Below are 24,254 nucleotides of genomic sequence, written 5' to 3' on the forward strand. Positions count from 1 at the left end.
ACACGGCATTTTCTTCTATCCCACCTTCAAGTTACTGATTATGCCTTCAATCCCCAGGTTCCGTCTGCCCCCGAGTGTCTCGACAAAATCGAGGAGTGACCCTGACTGCACCCTAAGCTTGGAGCTCCCCCAGGAAGCAGCTTGCAACACACCAGGAAGAACGGGTCACGGTCCTTAATCCGTTTGGCTCCATTATGTCAGATCTTCCAGCTTCTGTTTTACTTCCCTTGAATGCTTGCGGTGCTTTCCATGGGGTTGCTGGTGTTAGAGAAGCTGAGACCCAGGCCCGCCTAGGTGGATTTTCTGGAGGACCCCGCCCCCATCTCATATTGCAGAGACATCACTTCCGTGGGTCAGGAAGGGTCTGGTGGAAGGTTTCACTCCTCACACACAGGCACACACACAGGCACAGCCACCCTCTGAAATGTCTGAATGATCTCCCTGGAGTCAGGGTTGTAATCATGGCCTTCCCCTCCCCACGCCAGCACCGCAATTTAGTTGGCTTGCCTGCGGGTTCCTCGATGACACGTCAGCCTCACCAGGACTGAGGATTAGAATGTCAGAGGTAGAGAACCCTTCAAAAAGTGTGTCCTCCATTGCCAGATTTCACTTTCAACTGCTAAAGTTTTAAGCATTTTGGGGGTAAATGGACAGGAATGAAGACAATGTGTGGAATTGTTGCCCTTGGCACCTTCTGTTCCTGCATCTTGTGACCTACTCTGTCATTCCACCGTGCAGGGTGGGCTCGTTTAATCTGTGTTCGTGCATCATGGAGTCCCTGGGCTAACTCCTCCATGGGGAGGCCAGGGCAGGTTACTAGCGCAGGTCCGACAGGCAGCTCTCCTGATTGTGCCAGGCACACAGGAAGTGCTCAATAACCCCTGGCTCAGGGCAGTGACAACAGAGTGGAGAACTCATGTGAAGCACAACAGCCTATCTTGCACTTACAACCGGGGAAGGACTTGTTCCTTCAGGACTCGGGGACACCAACCATAATTAAGGGACCCAACCCAGCTGACTTCCCTTGACTTTTGGTTCCTCAGTTTAGAAATGCCATGTTTGTGGCTTCAGATACATCAAGAGAATTGAACCTGAAAGATCGGCAATTTGGCCAGGTTTCAAACCCACTGAAAACTCCAGCTCTAAATTTAGATGTGATCTGGAAACTTGAGTTTCAAGTTCCCCTTGACTTGGGCAAAGCCTGAATTTCAAACTACTGCACATTTGAATTCATCTGTTCTCATGTTGATTTCCACAAACTTCCTCCCTTTCCCCAACTCCTCTGGTGGTCCTATCTTTCCTTTGGCCATTGGTTGGCTTCTCCCTCACTGTTGTCCGTCATCATGACTCAGACCCGTATCTCACGTCTTGGTGCACAGTCTTGTCTCCTTGGTCAGACTGTAGACCACTTGTGGCCCGGGGCTGTGCCCAGTCCTCTTTCCTTCCCCCTCAGTGAGACTTGCACAGGGTGCAGACTGTCATCAGTCCCAGTTGAGGCTCGAGGGCTGCTTAGTCATAAGGATAGGAACCGGAGGAAAGTGAGTCCCAACCAGATTTCCAGAGCTTTGGCTTTCTGATTTGGTTAGTTATTCATGGAAAGTGAATAAGGAAAAAAGCAGTGCATGCCTCTGGAGCACAGAGGTTTGAATTCAGAAGTTTGCACAATTAAAGTTTGGTGAAAAGCAAGCCATGCTACCTAGCAAAATTCAAACAATTTTTAATAGCTTTCCCCCACTCCTGCCTGACTTGTTTGTCTGTCTCCATTTTGTTGGGGGAGTAAAGGAGTAAAAGGTTAGAATTTGGCACATGGGGCAGAACTAGAGTTCAGATCACATGCATCTTTTCACACCTTCTTTCTTTTTTTTGCAGAAAGAGGCGTTATTAGTTTCTAAGGACTGCCAACAGAATACCACAGACTGGGTGCCTTCATCCACAGAAATGTATTGTCTCACAGCTCTGGAGGCCAGAAGTCCAATCAAGGTGTCGGTGGTGTTGGTTCCTTCTGAAGGCTGTGAGGGGAAAGCTGTCCCAGGCCTCTCTCCTAGCTTCTGATGCTTTGTTGTCTTTGGTGTTTCCAGTCTTACAGAGCTCTGCCTTCATCCTCACATGGTGTTCTCCCCGTATGTGTGTCTTTGTCCCTTAATTTCCCCTTTGTAGAAGTCATATTAGATTAGGGGCCCAACCTACTCTGAGGAATGGATGACCTTGTCTTATCATATCTGTGGCGACCCTATTTCCAAATAAGGTCACATTCTGAGGTACTGAAGGTTTGGACTTCACATATGATTTTTGTTGTTATTGTTGTTGGGGCAGGGGACACAATTTAGCACATAATAGAAAACATATTCTTCTTGTTTGAATTGATTGTTCTCAAAATCTGGGTTTACCATTTTGATTCAGTCTGTGCCACACTTACGAGTTTGGATGATAAACATCTGGAAGAAGCTAGTGATGGGTTTCTTCCTCTTGGTCTACATAAAGTGATCCATCCATTCATCCATCCGTCTATCCATCCATCCATCCATCCATCCATCCATCCATCCATCCAACCATCTATCCATTGTTCACACACACACACACACACACACACTTTATACAGCTGGGACTTCGGGATTTTATAATTGAAGGTCCCTGCCATGTCAGGGGTGGTACTTGGAGTCCTACTTGCATGTGTCCTATGAGCTACCTCAGAGGAGTAAGGCCTAGGTGCAGAGCCCAGTCCTGTACTTACCAGCTCTGTGATCTCAGTGACCTCTTCCTCTTTGAGCCTTGGGTTCTTCATTTGTAAGTCAGCAAACACTGGAGCAGAGCCTGGTGCCCAATAGGTCCTGAAAAAATGATGGTGGAAATTAACATTATTACTTTTGTGTGGAGAGAGAGTGGAAGCATGGCCCCCCGATTTCTGGGAGCTCAATATAAGATATTCCCCCCAGGTGGAATCTCAAGCTCTGTAGCAGACACCCCCTCCTCTGGTTTGTCTTCACAACAATCCTGGAGTTGTGGTTCTTCACTATTTTGGGACCGGGATCCCTCTGAGACTCTGACAAAAGCTGGGCACGGTCTCCCCCACACAGCACATGTACATGGACTGTCTGCACAGTTCTGCTTGTGGTTTCAGATGGTATATGGCTCTTGTCCAGCCCATCCACGGAGGCTGAGAACCCTCCTGTAAGAGGTAGCAACCTCAGAAATTCCGCTGTTCATTCATAGACACTGATCGTGTGGCTGCCACACTCTGTCTGCTGCAAGAGGGGCCAGGGCATAAGGGAAAGTAAGATGGGAGACCTGGCCCCAAGTTGCTCACAGGCATGGAGAACCATAATCGGAAGCAGAAATGACTCAATCTTATAGGAGAAGTGCAGCAGTACTTACGTGAGAGTTCAGAAGAGGGCTATTGTTTCCACTCTGGGGGAGTGCAGAATAATCCAGTGGTTCAGTGGAGGGCAGGACATGGGAGTTGGGAAATGAAAGATGAATGGACGTCTGGCTTCATGTTATATGTTGGTTGCCCAAGGGGCCCTCCCCCCAGTCCACACAAGTGCAGAGATGTCAGTCCATGGGCATTTGCCTTCACCTGAATGGAGCCAGTGGGTAGATTCTTAAAATGCTGCCCCTCTGTTAAGAAACCAGATAGAATTCTTGTTGTGCCCTTCAGACACGGTCCTCCTGGCTCACTACCACCTCTGTAACACAACGCACGCTTCACCACTTGTACAAAACACACTAGACGTTGACATTCTGCCTGTCTTCAAGCTTCACCTTTGTCTTGGGGTCTCTGGCCCTCAAGGGGTCACTGTTGTTGAGGCTGGGGAGGACATGGCTCAGGTTTCTGTCCCGCCCCATACACATGCGTCTCAGATGCCGTAATGGGGCTTCCAACAGGGAAGGGCACCTCCAGGGGTAACTGACCGCTAACTTCTACTTTCTCTTTACCAGGGGAGAGTTTCTTTCTACCCGTACTCCCTCTCTTCTTTGTCCACATCACATAAATGGCCAAGAGCTGAAACTTCTTGAGGTCAGAGAACATTCTGGGATGCCAGGTTCTGTTCTGCTTCAGCTGCCTTGAAAGCGTATCCGTTTGGTTCTGGTTCATAATGCTTCACTAGGAATTTTTCTGCAAGACTTCAGTTCCTTTGTGGTTCAGTGAAAAGACTGGTATTTGGGTTGGGTGCAGGTTAAGGCCAGGCCAGGGCTAGGGCTCCTTCTGGTTGGGGTTTTGCGGTGTGGTCCTTTGTGAGACCCTTATCTCAAGCCATCCCAGCCAGAGAGGGCTGGGGCATGTGGCCTGGGAACCCACTTCACAGAAAGGGTTCTCCCACTGCTCTGAGGAGAACAGAGCATGCTCCCCCCTGCACGGCAGCAGGATTGAAGAGAAGCTTTAGGTCCAGAATGTGTCTGCCGTAGCAAGAAGTTACGAAAGTGATTTCTGGTTCGGTCTTGGGCACAGACTTGCAACGTGAGCCCAGGTCAATCCATTCCCCTCTCTGGGACTTGCTTTCCTTATGGGTAAAATAAGGAAATTGGACTAGAAACTAGATGAGGGTTAAAGTACCTTTCAGAGCTCAAATGTTATGATGCTGTAAAAACACCTTTATTTTTGAGACTGCGTCTCAAAGGAAAAGACGCGATGTGTCTCTTCCGCCGCGGCTGGCCCACTTCTGCCCCCATCACCACGATCCCTCCCGGGTTCCGCTGCTTAACACTGCGCTCCTTAGAGAGCTCACTTAGTAGCTTAAGCAGCCTTCCTGACACCACTTACTTGTTCACAGAGGCCTTGGATGTCGTCAGGTGAGGCTCCCTCCATACCTAGGGGCCCACAGGTCACAGGCCCTCCCTCCCACCTCGCCCGTGCTTGCCTTGCGATAGACCTGGTGTGGAGTGCTTCCTCTGCACCAAGCCCTGTGTGGGGGCAAGTCGGGGCACCATCCACGCAGACGGGAATGCACCTCTCCGGGGTGCTCGGGGAGCTCCTAGCAGACCGAACATGGACCTCCTGAGGTCTCCGCCACCCGGCGCTACCAGGTGTCCATGTCAGCATTTGCCACACCTGAAACTCACCTTTAAATAGTCAAAGACTCTCATTCGTGTTAGATACTCCGTGGGAATATGTCTGCTTTTGGGTTCTTGCTTTTTGGCCTTTCTAGTGGGGTGTCATGAACACAATCAAACCTTCATCCTGACAGATGTCCATTGACCTTCCGCGGCTTTTCACAGGTGCATTGAGAAAAACATACCTCCCCCCCCACGGCGCATGGGAGGCCCAGTGAGTGTGTAAGTAAAGTGCTTGCCTGGAGAGAGGTAAGGGCTTTAGTTCATAGTAACTATTATTCTAGCGGCCAAGGATGAGGCGATGATATGGTTCAGGCAATCCACTTCTTGGAGCAGTTTGTCCTTCCAGGAAGCGGCTTCTAAACTGTCAGGGGCTCTGAGTTCTTGGATGTGAATGAAAGAGTTTCTCTTCCTCTCCCTCATTTCCAGCCGCAGGGCTTGCACCTGCCTGGGGGCGCCTCCCCTCCCCACCCCGCAACCTTCCTTTTCTTTCTCTCTCCCTTCCTCTTTCCTTGCTTCTCTCTCTTATAGTTCTCTGGGAGTTTTTCATTAGTGAAAGACTGCACTCTCATTGCAGAAAAATTGGAAAAAAATCAAGAAACCCTACAAATGTAGAAAGAAAGGACATGTCTCCTGGCATCAGAGAGAACCGCGTTTTGGTCTATTCCTACTTTATCTCTTTTTGTCATCGTTTTGAGTTTGTTTGCTTCTTTTACATGTGGAAGTCATACGGTAGACAGAATTTTGCATCTTGTTTATTTTTAGCTGTAATTATAACATAAGCATTTCCCGATGTTAATTTTAAATTCGTCACAAACCTCATCTACACTGGCCACTGTAACACGGCTGCACAGGGTGCTCCCTATAGGGTTGATATTCCCTTCTTTCCAATTTGTTTTTCCTATTACACTGTGGCTGGGAAACCACCCACCAAGCCTGTTAGAAGTGTCAGTAGAAGTTACTTGGTCTTGTGATCTTACGGGAAGGCCTGAGGGGCTTTCCTCAGGAGCCTTTGGGTCTGAATTTTGTAACATAGTCTCCGGTCTCTCAAAGACCTCCTTTACTTACGTTTTCAGTTCTTGATTGAGGCCCCAGTGGTTGAGATTGTCAAATAATTGACTTTTCTATTTTTATTGATTTTAAAATTTTTTTTTATTATTATTTTTTTGAGAGGGAGAGAGAGAGAGAAGGAGAACGCACATGTGTGGGTGGGAGAGGCAGAGAGAGAGAGGGAGTGAGAGAGAGAGAATCTAAGCAGGCTCTGCGCTGAGCCTGGAGCCAGGTGCTGGCCTCCATCCCAGGACCTTGAGATCATGACCTGAGCCAAAATCAAGAAGTAGGACGCTTAACTGACTGAGCCACCCCAGTGCCCCCTGACGTTTTTATAAATGAAATACTACTATACTTTTATAAATGAAATACTACTATAAATGAAATACTATAAATGAAATCTACTCCTCGCCCATTGGAGACAATTTCATATTAAAGAGGTAGAATAAAGCAATTGTTAGGAACTGCCTGTGACCAAATCCCAGCCCTCCCCATCCTGGCTGGGTGACATCAGACAGCCTCTCTGGGCTTCAGTCCCCCACATAATGGGATGATGATGGTACCCCCCTCATAGAGTTGTTGTGAGCAGTGAATGAATGAATCCATGTAAGGGGCTTAGGATGGCGGCTGGCATTTGGAAAGCCTAGCAAGTGTTTGCTGTTGCTGTGGTCTATGTATGTACAGAGCATTTCAAAATTTCTCTTAAACATTTTGACTACTCTTTAGGCTTTTCTTTTTCCAATCCAAGTACAACCTAAAATGTTAGATTAGTTTCAGGAGTACAACATACCTATTTGACAATTCTACACATTACTCAATGATCATCACGACATAGTTACCACCTGTCACCATACAATGTTGCAACAATATTACCGACTATATTCCCTGTGTTGCACTTTCCATCTCTGTGATTTATTTATTTTATAACTGGAAGTTTGTACATTTTAATCCCTTTCACCTATTTCATCCATCCCCCCACCCATCTTCCCTCTGGCAACCACCAGTTTGCTCTATGTATTAAGAGTCTGTTTTCGTTCGTTTGTTTGTGATGATTGGATGAAGAAGACGTGATACACATATGCGATGGAATATTACACAGCCATAAAAAAGAACGAGATCTTGCCGTTTGCCATAACATGGATGGAGCTAGAGGGTGTTATGCTAAATTAAAGGAGTTAGACAAAGACAAATACCATATGATTTCACTTAAACGGGGAGGCATTTTGTGTTTTAAAGAGGCTCAGGAGTGGAAGGAGGAGACAGATGGGAGGGCAAGGCCTGGAGAGAGGAAGAGTGGGGAGGAGGAGACCAGGGGTGTGGGGGGACAAGGCTGACACCTGGGTCCCTTTGCCCCTAGAGCTGGGGAGTGGGCCCTGGTCTCAGGGCCCCCGGGGCATTGCCCAAACTGGGCCAGGAAGTGAGAGTCAGGCCCCGCAAGGGAGGGGACAGGAGCTGAAAATGAGAGCCCAAAGGAAGAAAGGGCCTGGGGTCTGCCCTGCCCAGAGTCACAGCCTCGGAGGGAGGGCAGAGTCTGCAGATAGAGCTGGGAGCCTGGCGGGGGAGGGAGAGTCTAACTATAGATTCTGCAGTGTTCCTCACAAGGGCTACAACACAGTTGCATTCTGGTAACGGAAGTGAAATTAAAAATATGAGCAGGAAATAAAATTAATTTAAAAATATCTGAAAACATGTATTCTGTGGCTCGTCCAACTGGCTGAGCTTGGCTGGCTTGTTTTCCCTCAGACTGACTGATTAATAGGACAGAAATGAGGAGGTGTGAATTTATTTTGGACCCAGGTGGGGAGCCAGGGGGGTTGGCATCAACCCACTTAGGCTAAACCTGCGTTTTAAAGTCCAGGAGAGGTGCCCACATACTGGATATCCTGGGGGCGGGGTGGAAGAGTTGGACGAGAAACATTTCAGACTGAGCTCCTTCTCAGCAAGCTTCTAGAAGCAGTTTGCTTTCTTCTGTCTTTCGAAACTACAGCCGTGCAGGCCCAGAGGCAGCCCTGTGACTAGTGGACTCGGGGGTCCTTCTCTGGCCAGGCTGAGGACATGGAGCTGTCCCAGGAGAGGAGAGAGCGGTGCAGACATCCAGCCCAAAATGCTCTCTGGGAGGAGCTGGGAGGACAGGTCGGCATTGAGGGACATAAAATAAAATCCCGCAGGGCTGTTTTCCTCACGGAGCATGGAGAATCATTTAACAGCATGAAAGGTGGTTGAGAAGCAATAAATAATCTTCATATGAGGAAAGGCCACCGTCTGGGAGGTAGAGAGAAGGAGAGAAGCTGATTTCGCTGCAGCCCAAGACACGCATAATTAAAAACAAAGACATCTTTAAGGCACATCTAAGTCCGCCTCCCTGTCTTCACCCTACAAAGCCCCCATGTCCACCCCCACCATCTCCTTTTCCCGGAAAAGCCTGGGAACACCCTCAGGAAAAAAAAAAATCATCCTAACAAAAGAAGACATGTCTTGAAGAAATTTTGACTTCTAGTTTACAGCTTTATCTGCATTTCGGGAGGAAGATGTCCCAGGCTCCGGCACTAAGTCAAGGGCTCGTCGTTTCAATGCTAGCCTGCTCTTCTCTGTGATTATTTTTACAACATTTGCAATTAAATGCAGGTTTTCTGCTGCCCAGGAGGGGCTGGTGCTTCTCGGGCTCTCAGCACACACGCTCAGGCACACAGAGCTGGTGAGGACACACGCTCGAGCAGCACAGCAGCCCACCCCCCGCAGCACAGATGGAACCCGCCCCCACCCACACCGGCCCAGGGCAAAGCTGCCTTTCCCCAAACGTTCTTCGTTAGAAATAGATCTGCTCTCTTTCTGTTGCTTCATTTTGATAATGGAAATTTTCCTCAACCAAAAGTGTAGGGATAATGACTCTTTTTTTTTTTTTAAAGATTATTTATTTATTTGAGAGAGAGAGAGAGAGAGAGCAGGGCCGAGAGAGAGGGAGAGAGAGAATCCCAAACACACTCCCTGCTGAGCGCAGAGCCCGGGGCTCGATCTCACGACCCTGGGATCGTGACCTGAGCTGAAACCAAGAGTCAACGCTTAACTGACTGAGCTCCCCAGGCACCCCAACTTTTTTTTTTCCAATACTCCAGAAATCTAGAAGGTAATATGATTGTATAAACTCATATATTTTGATCTTGAGAGAAACTGGTTGCCGTGTGTATGTGTGCGTGTGTGCACATGTGTGGGTGTGCATATGTCTGTCTTGGGGGGGTGGGGGTCCAAGGAAGAAGAGGGTAGGAAGAACGTTCCAGAGACAAAGAGAAACATGGCGGGTCTGACAGAAGGCATGAGGAAATACTGGTTGCCGCCCCTGAAGGAGCAATGACACGGGAGAAGTGTGAAAATCCGGCGTGCCCCAACAAGCAAGCCCCTGTGACCTGACCACTCAGTGGACTTCCTGAAAGTTCCACATTGCCCTTTCTCCTGGGGTGGCCGATGCATTGACTGGGAGCAATGTGCAGGAAGAGAAAAGATTGATGTTTAGTCCTGCAACTACCAGCCCCGCCCAAGGCTGCGGAGTGAGGGCTCCAACAAAAGGGGTGTTTTTGTGCCTCCCCAAGTCAGTTTAAGAGGCAGTAAAGGAGGTCAGAGCCCACCTCCCCTAAACAGCCGAGCAGGGTAGGGAACAAGCCCCTCCTCGAGTGGCAAAAACACTGAGGCTGGAATCCCACTGGCCACGCAGGAGCAGTGTGATCCTGGGACCGTTCCTTGACCTCTCACCCTCAGTTTCCACATCTATGCACCGGGACCGGTGATCTCCATGATGTGCAATTCTTTTGAGGCTGTGAGATCGCGTGAGTGCAGTGGCTGGTCTGACGTAAGTGCTCAGTGCTGAGAGGCCCACGCGGCCCTCTCCCACGGAGTCCTCCGTGCTGCCCTTGTAATGGACTTGGTGGAAGGAAGGCTGCACTCCCTTTTAGGAAGCTGCCCCAGCCTCCTACACCCTGGCTGCCTCCCTGGCCTTCCCCTCAGCACTCGGAGCTGGAGCCTGTCACTGGGGTCCAGGAAGGATCTGGAGAAGGTTTTCAGAAAGTGGAAGAGGGAAGGGCGATAGCCCCATCCAGGCAGAGCACTGAGGCAGGAGGAGGGGGACCTGGCATGGGAGACAGACTCTTGCCTGCTCCCAGTTTTGCCATCTCCAAAACAGCTGGCCCAGATGTCTTCATGTTCTTCCAGAAAGCTTCCTCTGGTTTAGTCTGAGACTATCTTTGACCACCCTGAGCAGCTGCCATGGGAATGGTTCTAATGCTATCCCTTACCAGTTGGCTTTTTTAAAAAAATGATTTATTTATTTATTTATTTTGAGAGAGAGAGAAAGAGAGAGAAAGCATAGGGGGGAGGGGCAGAGGGAGAGAGAATCTCAAGCAGACTCCACACTGAGTATGGAGCCTGACGTGGGGCTCGATCCCACGACCCTGAGATCATGACCTGAGCCTAAACCAAGAATCAGATGCTTAATGGACTGAGCCACCCAGGTGTCCCACCAGTTGACATTTTTAGATGGGGTCACTATTTGTTGCTGGGGTCTCTTGGCACCGTGCCTGATTTTTCCTGGTGTCCCTGGGGCATCCACACCCACACACGGTTGTGCCAGCCCTGTGAGAAGGAGGCCAGCAGTAAGAGTCACCACCCAGTAACAAGGGAGGAGAGTCACACACAGGTATTCGGAGGAAGTCTGTGGGGTTGATGTCCTTGATTCAGAAGCAGAAAACTGGACTTTCAGACATTGAAAGTTTAGTCTATTGTCAATTTTAAAAAATCCATCTTTTTCCAAGGGAAAATGATTGAATATAAACCATCCCTCCCACCCTTCACTGAGACTTCTCTGCAGTTGGGCTTTTGACATTTATTTTCCCAGCTCAGTATCAAGTATAGCCTCACCGAAGATCACCAAACTGCTGTTTAGACATTTTAAAGATGCAATTTGAGTTCCAGGCGGGGGAAAGGGGTGGATAAAAGAGATTATATGATAATGATATGGCTGTGGAAGCCTGTCAAATAAAGTGCATTTTCTCTGGTGGGCAGGCTATTTCTGGAGCTGTGCATGAATTGCTACACTGAGGGATGTGTTTATCCTAATGGGAAGCAGGACTGAGCTAGGCCACAGCTCCCTGCACAGTTTTTAGAGTCTTAAGATACCACAAAGACATTTGTGGTGTCCAGAAGACGCATTTAGTCTGCCCTGGCCCTTTCAATGTGTGCTGACTTGGCTCTGACAGGGACCAGAGGAAAGCATGGAGAAGTCTAACAGCTAAAGTGGGGGAAAGTGTGCCTGTTCAGACACACCCATTAGGATGCTTTTGGATATAAGGAAGAGAAAAGGCAATGCAACTGACTTAAACAATAAGGACTTTACCACATGAGCTAACAAGTAGCCCAGAGTCAGGGGATTCAGGTAGGGTATGATCAGGGCGATAACTCTGTTTTCCTGTAATCCTGCCTGCTCTGCCCTTTTCTAATTTTTTCCCTTAGGCTGACTTCCTCTGAAAAGGAGATTTCAGTCACCCTAACTGCTGGGATTGCGTTCCCCTGAGACACAGGTATTGCTGAGTGGAGGGCAGACTTTGTGAGGAAGGCAGGGGGAGAATGAGTTAGAAATGAAAGCAGTTCAATCACCAACAGTGTTCCCAGCCAGAAATGCAGGAGCCCTGTTTTGGCAGAGCTCTCCTGTGGGCTGAGAGACCGTCAGTCTGGCCTTTCTGCCTCACAGAGCCTTTGGGGATCAAGAAAGATAATGAGAAAGTAAAATTGTGAAATAGAGTATTAGGGTCTTCCTAAAAAGTTGAATATGAGTATTAAAGAAAAATTCAATGTTTTACTGAGTTTGGAGTCCTGTGAATACACTCTGTAAATATATCATGTAGTCTACCGGAACCCCGCCATTGGATGTTTAGAAGTTGGAGTTATTTAATCAGGGTCATTCTTTCACATAGTCACTTTTGGGAGGATCTCTCGTTTTCAGGCACTCGAAACTTACTTTTGATAATAAATAATAAAAAAAGCAAATATCTAGCCTCCTATTATAAGAACTAGTCAAATCTAACGGTAGAATTATGTTCAACAACTTGAAAAACAGAAAATATAGTGAGGCAACCTATAGAGGCAGCAAAAATGAGGGTTTAATGGGAAAAGCTACATTCGCTTAGACCAATTCTAATACTGAAGCTCAAAACAATTCTGTAAATTATAATTTATGGAATTAATGTACTAGCTTTCCAAGTATAAGAAGATTGAATACTTTTTTCATTTTAGGACCAGACAAGTCTTTGTACAAATACACCAATTTGCCTTTAAAATATCTACCGTTTTGGCATCTGAATAAAGTAACCGTTTACACTACTGTAACTAAATGTCCTAAAGGTGTGAAAAAAAAGTCGATCTAAAAATGTAAAGTATAAAATACATGCATAGGAGTGCTATTCCTACTGGAGCCACAGACGGCTACTTCACAGATCAGCGACCTTATAACTCAGTTTTCTCTCCTGTAAAATGGACACCATAATACTGCCTTATCATCCTTTGCAAGGGGTATGGAAGTTTCCAGTATTAATTCCGGTGCTCTTAGAGACCTCCTTCGTGGCTCAGATTGGGGCTTGATTACCCCCATAGTGGAATGGTGACAACCCAGCCCCCTGGTACTCTCTCTCCCTGTTACCCCATCCCACCCCAGCCCTGGCTGGTCTTGGCAACATTCCCTTGGCAACATAAAAAACAAACTTCTCCGGAGTTGTCAATCACTGCCCTGCTTACCACATTGGGGCTGGCCCCCTGGTGGAAAGCATGATGGCACTGGATCGCAAGTGGGAGCCCACCTCTTTCTGGGAACCCAGGCATGGCTGGTCAGAGCCAGTCCCAAGGATAAAGCCTGGCTGTGAGCCTGTCCGTGTGGACAGGGACCAGGATGGAGCTTGCTGGCTGGGTCCCACACAGCCGCACTGGCGACAGGGAATGAAGAGGGGTATTCCAGGGTGGGAGTGAGGCGCAGAATCTGCTGTGCGGCCCCGGAAGACACAGGTGGTCTTCCATGCCCAGAGTAGGACACTCTGCCATTGTTGTCATAGGTGGTTTAAGTCCCACTCAGAGCTGGTCACGGGTGGGAAGGCTGTGGCTTTGAGTCTTCAGGCAGCCCCTGGGAAGCAGGATTTGATCCTTTCTGCGGCCCCAGCCTTGATGTTCATGGAACAGAAGCCAGCATTTCCCTTCCCCCAGATGCCAGCAAATCAGGATGCTCCCCCGCGCCCCTCCCTCTTCCTCCAGGTCTTGTCGTCTCACATGGGGACAGACCCTGAAACATGCATACATAGACATGCAGGCACGCACGCACACACACGCAGAGACATGTTCACACAGACATGTACGCATGCGCACACTTCCTCCAGCTCTTGTCTTCTCACATGGGGACGGATACTGAAACATGTATCACACGTGTGTGTAGACAGGCAGACACGCGTGTGTAGACAGGCAGACACGTACGCACACACGCACGCATGCGCACCCAGACATGCACGCATGCGCACCCTCCTTCCAGGTCCTCTCAGGTCTTGTCTGCTCTGTCCCTCTGGCCACCGCACATGGAGAGATTGTATTCCATCTTTGGGCATGGAGGGCAAGCACAGGAAAGACCCTTCCCTACCGAGAGGCACTGCCTGTGGGAACATCTCAAAGGAAGAGCAGTAGCGCCCTGAGCGCCTCAGGCCCACGTGGGGTGCAGCCTCAAACCCTCACGTGGTGCTTTGAGGGGAGAGGCCACCCCTGTAGCTTCTGGGTTTCCCACAGTGCCATGCACAAACAGTGACTGCTTAAGTGACATCACAGGGGCTTGTGATCCAGGACAGTCTGACGTTTTATAGGGGGGAGACTTGGGTCTCAGAGAGGAGCTTCCTCCAGCCACACACCTGGTCTCCAGTGGAGCCTGGGCCCGGCCTCCACAGGACGGTCGTGTTGGGCAGCTGAAGCCCGAGGGAGGGGCTGCATTTCTAGAAAAGTGTGTAAGCTCCCCTGGGAGCTTGCAAGTTGAGAAAAGCCTGGAGAAGTCAGGGAGGCCTCCGAGGCCCACCTCTGCTCACCACAAGATGGCAACAGAGCTTTGTGCCAGTCCCTGCGTTGCGGTGGTGTCCAGCACTCTCTGAGGACTGGACCTCACATCTCTAATCCCAGTGGTCTGAGTATTCCTTCGATATCTCCAGGTCAGGCGAGATTAACACTGATACATTACCATTCACTGGATTTCAGACTCTGGATTTCTGCAGGTTTTCTACTCATGTCCTTTCTCTGTCCCAGGGTCTATCTGGGATCCCACATTTAGCAGGTTTGTGTTTAGAAAGCTAGACTGTGGCTGGGGCATGCAGAGTGGACCGGAGAGGCGGGGTCTGGAGACCGGGGGATCTGAGGGAGCCTGGTGGGAGGTGCTGAGGTCAGGAATTCCAGCTGTGGCCAGTGGAGGGGCTGGCTAAGGCTCTTGAAGGCTAAGGGGGTAGAGTCAGTGGGACTCAGGATTCACACTTGCTGATGACTCCCTCTAAGAGAGTGAAGGGGAATGGTGGGCACTGCTTGTTCCTACATTTTCCCGGTCACCTATGCTGCAGATAATCACTGAGCACCCACCAGGGGCTCGTCACTGATGTCCTCCGGATGCCTGCATGTGGGTTCCACCTGCCACCCTCACACATCTCCAGCCCCAGCCTGGCATTCCCATTTCACAGTGCCCCCCCAACTTCTGCTGTCTGTGAATGTGCTAAACCCAAACGTTTCTTAAAAGAAATCCAACCGAAAGAATTTTCCCAGCCTGTCCTTATTGCTGCCAAGAATATATGTTACCAGTTTTTCAGTGGAAGCTCAAACGTCCCTTTGTAATAACCTGGCCTCTGAGCACTAAGCTTGAGGGGTCACCACAAGTTGGGACTACAGGTCAGGGACCAATGCTGCCCAGTGAGAGGTGTGTGTGTGTGTTTGGGGGGGGGAGGCAGGCATGAGGTGGTGATGGGGTTTGAGACCCAGGGGATCTGGGTACATACTCCCTTGGGTTGCAGGCCAGGTTTAAAAAAATCTGGAGAAATCCTGGTTGGCATGTTTCTAGCCCAGATGGAAGAGAAATAGGACAAACTACGAAAGGGGCCAAAACCAACACAGGAGAAGCCCCTGCTGCCAGCAAATTCGAGGTATGTTGGCACACGCAGCAGAAGAGAAATGTATTCACCCTGTTGGAAAGGGGAAGACAAGAAGACGGACGGCCGTTGAGAGAAAGCAGGTGCTCCTTGCCAACTGTGAAACGCCAGCTCGGGGAAGAACGGCGGCTTCCAAACGACCGAGCAGGACTGGAGCAAGCCAGGGGAAGGGGTGCAGACAGCCAGGCGACAGGCATCTGGAGATGCAGGGCTCGCGGCTCGTCAGCCTGGCTCCCCCAAGCAGTGCCCTGGGCCACTCAGCCTGCTTTTCTGCACATTCTTTCTGGCCTGCTCCCTCCTCCGTCTTCTGCTTATTCACACTCTCCCCATCTTTGTGGGGGGAGGCAATTGTCACCTCGGGGTACATCTCCGCACACCCTCCCTACATTCAGGGTAACTCCCGCATTAGAAATTCTGCATCCTGAGGGGAGAAGCTAGGGACCTCGCATCTCTCGCCTCCTGTGCCGTGTTCCATACGGGAGCTGTCCGCATGAGCCTTGGTGGGAGGCAGCACCCCCCTAGGAGGAACAATAAGGGAGTTACCAGAGACTTGGTTCCTGAGGCTGGAGAGGGTATCGAGTTTCTGGTTTTCAGTGCAGAGGGTCCTAGGTGCCAAGGGGGCTGTGGGGTCTTCTCTAAGAAACTTCTTTGTGTGGTTGGGCCCTTTATGGCTAATGGCTCCAGAGTGGGGCTCTCCAGGACAAATGTGTACTCGCTCATAGTCTTGACTAAACTCCCCTTCCCCCCCTTTAAATGAACAAGAGTGGGTTGTGTTGTTTGCAACTAAGAATTGCAACTAGGTGATGAGCATTAAGGAGGGCACGTGTTGTGATGAGCACTGGGTGTTATACGCAACTAATGAATCATTGAACATGACCTCAAAAACTAATGTTGTACCACTATATGTTGGCTAATTGAATTTAAATAAAAAAAAGAATTGCGACTGTCACACTATCTGTCTTAGTCATCTGGGGCTGCTCTAACAGGATACTATTGGCTGGGTGGCTTAACCAACAGGCCCTACTTCTCAGTTCTGGAGGGTGGGAAGTCCAAGAGTGGGGTGCGGGCAGGTCCAGTCTTGGGAAGAACCCTCTTCCTGGTTTGCGGGTGGCCATCTTCTTCTTATACCCTCCCATGGTGGACAGAGAGATCACCTCTCTTCTTAACAGAGCACCAATCCCATTCATGACAGTTCCAGCCTCATGACATAATCACCCGCCAGAGACCCCCCCTCCTAACACCATCACAACGGGGATTAGACTTTAACATACAACTTTGTGGGGGGCATTCAGTCCATAGCACCGTCCTTCAAGAGCAGCTGAAGAAATGACTTCTCTACCACCCTCTCTGGGCCCTTAGATTCTGTGGCTGTGCCAGTCTTTAAACGCACCACCCCCTTTAACATTGACTTTCCTGTTGTCCTCTAGCGTTGGCCGTGGTGGGGTCCGCTTCCTCACTGGGTTGGAAACATCTGCGGGCAGTGAGCCTCCCTTTTCTTCTTTTGGTCTTGCTTGCAGCAATCCCCAGCTGGAAAAGGATTGGGAGCAGCTTGGCCAATCCACCCATTTTCTACACAAGGTGGTGATCACGGTCCCCTCCGGCCACGTGGGCTATTTATGTGGAAGATGCATCGTGACGTAGTGAATTTAAACAGGCCTTCTGAGGAGTTCAAAAGACTTCACCAACCTCCAGGCTGTATAATTTATGCTCCTGGGAAGTCCACAGAGAGGACAAAGGCTCTTCTATTGATAGCAGGTAAAACCAGGTCCCAAGGAACTGAAGTGATTTGCCCAGGATCAGGGACAAAGTCAGGAACCTCTTTGCTCCTTAGATTCCGAAGCCTGTTTTCAGGAAAACCGTAGCACGTGGGTCCTGGTAATGGCAACACTTCCCAAAATGCACTTGGGGCTGCCCGCTGACTGATGCCAAGTCTTCAGGGGTTCCTCGGAGAGGAGAGAAATGGAAAGTCCCTGTGTTAGGTATCTATTGCTCTTAACATTTTGCCCAAATCTTAGAGGCTTAAAATGACACCGGTCATTTATCACCCCTCCCAGTTTCTGCGTCAGGAATCTGGGAATGGCTCCGCTGGGCCGTTGTAGCTCCGGCCCCTTGTGAGGTGGCAGTCACGGGGTGTCTGTGCACAGGGTCCCCTTGAAGGCTCCTTCACTAACCTGTCTGGTACTGGGCTGGGACACTGGAATGATGGGGGCCCCCCGGCATCACTCTCTCTCTCTCTGTCTCTATGTGGTGTCTTTGGCAAGGTGGCTTCGGGGGTAGCTCAGGGCTCCCAAAGTGCGTGTCCTAAGGGAGAGCACCAGGCTTAGCCTCAGAAGTCATGCCACATGACCTCCGCCATGCTTTGTGCTTCCATGAGTTAGAAGTGGGGTGTTGAACCGGCTATATTCAGAGGGAGGGGAACAAGGCATCATCTCTTTATGGGACGAGTGTAAAAAATTTGGGCACATTATTTTAAAACCACCCCAAGTTACATGGCTAATGGGTTAGCGGAGCCAGGATTGGAAGAAGAGATCCAGCAGCCCATTGTCTTCTTAAGGACCAGTGTTCAAATACTGAGGGAGAGCCAGATTAGGGGGTCTGATCTGGGGGTTTTCTTCAGGGTGCTACCTCATTTTTAAGCTGTTGTAAGTCCTTTGGGGAACAAGATATTGACAGTAGCTAAATAAACAAGCAGACAGACAAATGCAGCCTTACTGAATCACTGCCAGTACTAGTTCATAACGCCCCTTACGTTTGTGTAACACTTGGTCTAGATCTACATAGAATGACTTGTCGAAGGTCAAGTAACAAGTTAGATCAGAAGCAGAAGCAGAACTAGAGCACAGGTGTCCTTATTCTTGTTTTCTCTTTGCTCTGCTGCATTGGCAGAACTCCCTGGATAATCAGTCTACTACTTTATGAGGATATTTTCATTTCGTCTATCCTCAAAATAAGAGATGGTACCCATCATTGACTCGTGGAGAGCTGTGGGCAGGCTCACAATGGGACAGCGTGGCTCTGGCTGTTGCTGGGCAAGGCAAGGCTTTGCATGGTTAGTGAAAGTGCAGAAGGGGGTGCCTGGGTGGCTCAGTTGCTGAGCGTCTGCCTTCGGCTCAGGGCGTGATCCCGGGGTCCTGGGATCGAGCCCCACATCGGGCGGCTCCGCTGGAAGCCTGCTTCTTCCTCTCCCACTCCCCCTGCTTGTATTCCCTCTCTCGCTGTCTGTCTCTCTCTCTGTCAAATAAATAAATAAAATATTAAAAAAAAAAAAAGAAAGAAAGTGCAGAAGGTGTTGGAGGTAGTCCCCGATCTCAAAGACCCAGGAACTGAGGTGGGCAGGTGGGTGGGATAGTGCTTAAGTCCTTTGATGAGTCAGAGGAAGGCTGCCATTCACATCCAGGTCTCTTAATGTGAAATCTAGTTTGTTTTTTTCCCCCCACCTTGGATTCTTGTGTGTTTCTGAAATGAAAAGCAAAGTGGTTTTAAAAAAGTTCCTTGGGCTTAATTACCCATTGGTGTGCTCCCTGCAGATACCCTGGAGGAGTTCCTACTTTAGGCAGTTTATCAAATCAGTCAACATGCAAATATTGAGGACTCTGTTTACCCAGCATTGTGCTAGGCACCATGACACTCAGTGTAAAATCTCGGTGTATACCAAGGTTACAGTGGTGGTTCCTGGCGTCAAATAACTTTATGACCCAACCCCCCACAGAACATACCATTTGGGCACATCGATACCAAGTATCGATCACCTAGACGACGCAAAACGGTCTGACTTCACAGAAATCACACCTTAACCAGTACTTTCTAGGAAAAACAAATAATTAATAGTAGTGTGCTTTTATTAAAAAAAAAAACACACATACATATGACGGCAGAGAACTTAAGCACTATTGGAAAATCTGAAATGTGTGGCAGCCTTCTAATTAAAAAGATTATTTCCTGCAAACTCGGATGGAATATCCTTCCCCTATTTTTTTTTCCATAAAACAAACTCTCTGTGAGCAATGTGAAATTTATTATGAGAGGGAACATGCTCAGTTTCCAAACATCCGAGTCAGTCAGTCCAAGGAAACGAAGCAGCGATGACTTGGACGACACCTTCCTTTGCACACACGGCCGTTCACTGTGTCTGGGCACGGCTCCTTGGCGGGCTCGGACAGCAGGGGGCACGTCCGGCGAATCAGAGCGATGCGGATGGAAATCGCCTATTGGGTCTCCCGCTCCCACCACCAGACTAATCCAAACTCCAGCTTTGTCTCTTGTACAACCTCCACGACTTTTCCCAGCCAAGGCTTAAATGACTCAAGTTCCGCCATGTTCCCGGGGGGGGGGGGATACTGCAGCCAAATAGAACGAATTCACCATTTGGAAAATTTCCCCTTTTATTGAATCTAATTTTTCCTTCCCGTGTTTTCCTACTGTCATGTTCTTGCTGGATCCCTTTGGACCACCCACTGTGCCTGCTCTTCAAACGTGTGGACTGGAATTTCCCATCATTATTTGCTCTATGACCCATTTTTGAATTGTCAGCAGTCACGGCCGTGGCACTGGGGTCCCAGCCCTTAGATTCAGACACACTGTGGGTCCAGCCACCTGGCTGACCACACTGTCGATTCTCTATTATGAACACAAACATGCGTCACCTCTTTGTGTCAGGGTCCCATCATCTCTGCTCTCAACCTCTTGAGTCAAATTTAGCATAGTGCAGCAAGAAAATCCCAGATGTGGCCACACAGGGGGAGTATCCTTGAGACCCAGAAAAAGGTGAGCCTGCTCCAGCCGAGGATCCCTGTCAACTAGGAATCTAAAGTGAAACTCTAACCCACCTTCTTTTTCCCGTTAGGCATTTTTACTCTTTCTTGACATTCTTGCTACTTTAATTTGAAATTCTATAATTTCCAAAGTCCTTTTTCAAAGCCTTAAGCCGAAAGCAACCATGTCTAATTACAAGCAAATAGAATCCTCTGGCTGTTTAATTCATCATAATACGGGAATACCAGAAATAAGTCTGATGATAAGATTCACTGTTTATTGATAAATGCACCCAAACAGAGGCCGTCTCCCTGCGGTCCAAGAAGTAGCCCAGAGCCCACGGTCTGGGCGAGAACACGGAGGCATAGAGACTTCAATTAACTGGTGTCAGTCACAGGCCTGGAATCGGAGCTCAGATGAGCTGGAGAACATACCCACTTCCAGCACTGCCTCCTGCTCGCCACACGAACTCATCTTGGAATGACCGGGAAGAAGGCAGAGATGGAGGGGGTGGGAACCGGACACACACACACACACACACCCGATTTGGCACCAAGAAGCTTCTGTCTGCTGTTCCTCATCACACACAGAACACCATGTGTCAGACCCATTTGCAGTTCCCAGTGACAGCTGTTATGCCCCCATCTGCTCATGCGCGCGTCACTCATACAGACGTCCTGACGCTACGTCAGCCGGGTCTAAGTCATCAGGGAAAGACGGTCATGGGTAATTAGGATCTTGCCCGACGGGAAGGCATTCAGGCCTGGGCCCAGGAGAGGCTGTTGCACAACGCTGCCCTTTTGTGGTTTGCTTTTACTTTTGAAAGTCTCATCAGGGCTGACAATGATGCCCTTGGTTCCACCATTGCTGAGGCTGATGTGCCAAACACCCAGCGAACCAAAGTACCCGTATCGGTTACCCCGACATACCTGCACCCCCCCCCCCCCCCGGAGCAACAGTAAGAACTCCGATCCCTGCCCTGCCACTTAACTTCTTTTAGAACTGTTCTCTGTGCTTCAAATCTCTTATCCGTACAATGGGTACATACTCTCTCTTCCCTCCCTTTCTCAGAAGGATATTGCCCCCAAATGACACAACAGAACCACCCTGCTGTTCTTGTTGCTTCGTCCAGGAACAGGGCATGTGTTCCCATTGACCTTGACCAGGAGGATGGGCACAGCTGGGTGCTTCTCATATGCCTCTTCTCTGAGCATCCAAATTCCATCCTTTCTATGGTCACGACTCAGCTCCAATTCTGAATCCATGGCTTGGTGTCAGTCAAAAGTTCTGGGACATTCTTAGCTGTGATACCTTCAGATTGTCTCTGCCCCGTTTCCTCTTTCTTCAGCTTTTTTTTTTTTTTCAGATTAGACAGCTCTTGGATCCTTTCACTCTGTTCTGTCTGGCTTTTAATCTCTTTCGTATTTTCTACCTTTTTATCTCTCTGGGCTACATCCTGGATAATTTCCCCAGTTCAATCCTTCAGTTCCCAAAGGCTCTCTTTGCGTGGTGTATGCCCTCTGTCAAATGTATCCATTGAGTTTTTAAATTTCTATTTTATTTCCTTATTTTCTAGAAGTTCTGTTTCATTCTTTTATCTATCTGCTTATCTTTTACTCATATTTGAAAGACCCTCTTCCATTTGTTGATTGTTCTGTCCTTTCTGCTGGCTCTTGCTCTTGGTGCCTTGTTTCCTTATTTTGTGGTGATTTTTAGCTGTGAGCTTCTCATCTTCCTTAGAAATTGCTGGAAATCCTTCAAGGCCCAGGGATAGGTGAATTCCTTCAGAGAAGATTTCTGTTTGCTTCTTGGGGTGCCTGTTCATCCTCTAGTCTGGGATCACTTTAAGTTTCCTGCATGGTTTTTTCAGATGACCCATGAAGAGTGAATTTAAGTTATAAACACACAAGAAGTCTGGCTTATAGTTCTCAGGAGAGATATTCCCCTCTCCTCTCTAGTGCCAAGATCCAAATAAGCAATTTTCCTTGCAAGTGTTATTGGCTCCCCAAATCTGGGAAGGAGGTTGGCTTTATTTTCAGTCCTTCCTTACCCTGAGAGTGTGACCCTTGGAGGCTCTAATTTTATGGGACATCTCCTGTGGGACTGTGCACCTTGGGCAGACGTGGGTTCAGTCTGCTGCCCACAAACCCTCATAAGGCTCCAAACATATCCATTCCCAAGTTCACAAGATCCAGAAAATTCCTTCAAGGAATTCCTTCAAATGCCGGCATGAGTGCTCTTCTCACTTGAGTTCTGTTTTCATTTATTTTTTTTGGCCGGTATATTCCCTACTTTCTTGCTAACTCATGGAGGCATTTAAAGATAATAAAAATATTTTCCCCTGCATGTTCAGTTGTTTTGAGCAGGCTGGCGAGTGTGGACACCTAGTCTACCACATTGCTAGAAGCAGACACCTCAGCTTAAATCCTGTCTTTTGCACAGCCTCTCCTCAGAGCCTCAACACAATGTAACCAGGTTAGCCACTTGGCATTGGAGACAGCTGGCTCCCCATCAACAGCTGGGAGCCCATCGGAGCCTGGGTTCTTTCCGCTTTCTATCCCGTTGGAGACTCAGAGCTGACCGGTTGAACGCTCTCCCTTTTCCCTGGTGCACTGTACTTTACAATTCCCTGCCCCTGTGGTTCCTCCCTTTTGCTCTCCTCCTAAGTAAGTGACCAACACAATGACTGTTACCAGGTTAATGTCAGCCCCTCTACTCTATTTGGGTCTCAATGAAATACGAGCCTGCAGAGAGCAAAAGCTCATTTTTCTGAACTGTAGGAAACAGTCAGTCTGGGGTAGTATATTTAGATACTCACATGATTATAACACATAGTCAGCATGGAGACCTTTGTGTTAAAGTACAACTGATGTTTCAAGTTGTAAATGTGAAGAAAAAAAGTTAATTTGACAAATATTAGTCTATGTGATGTGAATCACTGTCTATGTAAACATTTGCCATTTGATTAGGGAAATGTAAGAGCCTTGCCTGAGATCTTTCCAAGATATTCAATATTTATTCATAAAAAAAAATCCATCATGCACCTACCACAGGCTAGACCCCATGTAAGGCACAGGGTCCAGTGGCGAGCAAGATAGACAAAGTCTTCGCGTTTGTAGGGCACGACGCAGTGCATGGGGGTTGGAGCATGAGGCGGCGGGGGGGGGGGGGGGGGACCGTACTGTGGATGAGCCATCAGCAAGAACGGTAGGCAGTGAACGCTTTCTCAAAATCTACACCCAGACCCCACTCACAGACAGTAGGGATGGCCTGGGCAGAGGTTTTTTTTTTTTTTTTTTTTTAATTTTGTTTTGTTTTGTTTTTTAAAGCTCCCAGGTGATTCTAATGACTAGCCAATGTTGGAAACTACTGCTCTAATCGATAATCTAGGATGGAATTTCCAAAAAGGGGTTCTTTTATTATTATTATTTATTTATTTGACAGAGAGAGACAGCGAGAGAGGGAACACAAGCCAGGAGAGTTTGAGAGGGAGAAGCAGGCTTCCCGCGGAGCAGGGAGCCCGATGTGGGGCTCGATCTCAGGACCCTGGGATCATGACCTGAGCTGAAGGCAGATGCTTAACGACTGAGCCACCCAGGCGCCCCAGCCAAAAGAGGTTCTGAGGCTGGGTCACACAGTGCAGGGTCTTGGTCCACTCATCCCTCCCTGCTGCCCAGGTGTGGGGCAGCCAGGGCCCCTGGGTATGTCCTCACCCTGACAAACAGCCTCACCTGTCTGCTGCCTGGGCCATATGAACGTGATACTTCCTATGTGTGCCATAATGTGGGAGGGGGGGAGATCCTGAATTAGAATATCTGTACCATAGGATTTAGTGGGGATCGGCAGTGTGATTTCGTGAAAAAAATCAAGGATTCGGGGTCAGATAAACTGAGGTTCGTGTCCCTGCTCAGTCACTGACTCACTGTGTGAGCTTTGACAAGGTATTTAGCCTCTTTTGACTTCACTTTTCACATCTGTAAAGTGGAAATATCACCTGATTTCATGGTTCTTACATGGATTAGAAATAATGCCTGTAAAGCACTTAGACCTGGAGTCGGTTCCTACAGGCAGGTGTTTAGTAAGTAGTAGCCATGATCATTGATGCGGTTACCATTATTAGAGAATCCTACCCAAACCGCCACCAGGCCCAGAACCAAAAAATTAAGACTGTAGGAGAAAAAGATAGAATTGGGCAGAAACATGGGATATGGTCTC

The sequence above is a fragment of the Ursus arctos genome, unplaced genomic scaffold (assembly GCF_023065955.2).
Source record: "Ursus arctos isolate Adak ecotype North America unplaced genomic scaffold, UrsArc2.0 scaffold_29, whole genome shotgun sequence".
Taxonomy (NCBI): Eukaryota; Metazoa; Chordata; class Mammalia; order Carnivora; family Ursidae; genus Ursus; species Ursus arctos.